The sequence below is a fragment of the Mandrillus leucophaeus genome, unplaced genomic scaffold (assembly GCF_000951045.1).
Source record: "Mandrillus leucophaeus isolate KB7577 unplaced genomic scaffold, Mleu.le_1.0 Scaffold838, whole genome shotgun sequence".
NCBI classification, from domain to species: Eukaryota; Metazoa; Chordata; class Mammalia; order Primates; family Cercopithecidae; genus Mandrillus; species Mandrillus leucophaeus.
In genome coordinates, this window is record NW_012109119.1 from 383,679 (window position 1) to 385,789 (window position 2,111).

Consider the following 2,111-nt stretch of genomic DNA (forward strand, 5'->3'; position numbering starts at 1 on the left):
TGTTTCCATGTAATTGTGTTGCTGCTACAGCACATGGAAGTATTTCACAGCTATAATACCTATGAGAAGCAAGGACTCGTATAAAGCAATATAAAGTTGTGTTTTATTTGTTTCACAAATGAGCAAGTTCATTTTTATAGGAAAGCAGTTACCTTTCTCCTGCTTTTTATCTTTTACTGCAGATGTGGGGAATTCTGGCAGTAGCTGAGACCCTTTTGAGCCAAGTCTGCCTTTACTTTTTCCTATTATTACAGTTTATTTTTTGTGATGTGAATCTGCCAGTTACTAGGTAGATAGACTTTCTGTTGAAGGAGTTTGCTCTGAATTGCACTCTAGCAACACCTAACCAGGAATGCCCCTTCTATCCCATTAGAGAAAGCCACTAAGAGAACTGTTAAAATTATCTAAGAGTCAGATCCCAAGTTGTTTTAGGTATAAAGCAGAATGAGGTAAGCTGGAGTGGGAGGTAGGGAGTGATGGTGGTAATGAGGATGTAACTTCTCATCCCATTTTTAAGAAAGTCTGAAAAATGTTGCTTATAAATATGACTTGGTCTCATAAAGGGGTATAACTGCTTCAGAGTCTTTCAGAAACTCAGACGTATCCTGTGGTTAATTGTCCATTTTTGGCTTAGTTTTGCTTAGCCTCCCAGAGAACCATTTTAATAACACTGTATTTTTAACTGGGAAAAAATAATTTGATGGTGCATTAATTGCTCCTTTGATGACATTTTGAGAGTTCACCACTGTTCTCTTGCTACACCTACCTATTCACTTCTAGCTTTTCCTAATGTTTTCTTAGTTTTGCAGAGCAGTATATGATAGTCAATGCAAATTATCAAAACACTACCTCTGATTTCTCTAACTGTTTCTCCTGAAGCCTTTGGCATGATTTCACGTGTACAATTTCACCAGAACTCGTATGACATTTCTGTCAAAGAGTTAGGGAATGACAGGTGCTACTATTCCCATTTTTTGATAGGAACAAGAGTGACAGAGTTAGTAAATGTCAGAACCAGGGCTAGAGCATAAGTGTTTTTATTTCTATTCTAACATGGGAAAAAGAAAGAAAGACAGATAAAGGAGAAAGAAGGGTGTAGAAGAAAGACCAGCAAATAAAAAGTAAAATGAGTTTGTTTACTTATTCCTTGAAGAAACTAAAAAAAATCATCTTCAATGTTCCCATTCCTGAGACTACATGATGAATGATGAATGGTTCCACGCCAGGAGCCAAAGCTCTAGTGGGAGAGGCAATCCCATAAGTATTCTAGTATACACGATTTCTTTCCATGCTGCCATAATTGTGCACATGAACGTCCTGGCTGATGCTCTCAAGAGTATCAACAATGTCAAAAAGAGAGACAAACACCAAGTTCTTATCAGACTGTGCTCCAGAGTCATTATCCAGTTTCTAACTGTGATGAAACATGATTACACTGGCAAATTTGAAATCACTGATGATCACAGACCTGGGAAAATTGTTGTGAACCTCACAGGCAGGTTAAACAAGTGTGGAGTGATCAGCCCCAGGTTTGATGTGCAACCCAAAGACCAAGAAAGATGGCAGAATAATATGCTCATGTCTCATCAGTTTGGTTTTATTGCGCTGACCACCTCAGCTGGCATCACGGACCATGAAGAAGCAAGACAAAAACACACAGGAGGGAAAATTCTGGGATTCTTTTTCTAGGGATGTAATACATGCTTATAAGAAAAATGCCTCAATGGACCAAAAAAAAAAAAAATTGCAGTATAATGGAAGAATTAAAGAAATGCCATGGGAGAAATAGTGAGCAAAATGAATTATAACATCAAAAAAAATTTTTTTTTGAGATGGAGTTTTTGCTCTTGTTGCCCAGGCTGGAGTACAATGGCATGATCTCAGCTCACTGCAACCTCCACCTCCTGGGTTCAAGCGATTCTCCTACCTCAGCCTCCAGAGTAGCTGGGATTAGAGGCATGTGCCACCACACCCGGCTAATTTTGTATTTTTAATAGAGACAGGGTTTCACCATGTTGGCGAGGCTGGTCTCAAACTCTGACCTTAGGTGATCCGCCCACCTCAGCCTCCCAAAGTGCTGGGATTACAGGTGTGAGCCACCACGCCTGGCG

The 2,111-nt window shown here is 39.6% G+C and overlaps 1 pseudogene; it reads left to right on the forward strand.

Annotated features, from left to right (window-relative positions):
* The first annotated feature begins 1,246 nt into the window (after window positions 1–1,246).
* LOC105530666 lies at window positions 1,247–1,758 on the forward strand (annotated as a pseudogene).
* The last annotated feature ends 353 nt before the right edge of the window (window positions 1,759–2,111 follow it).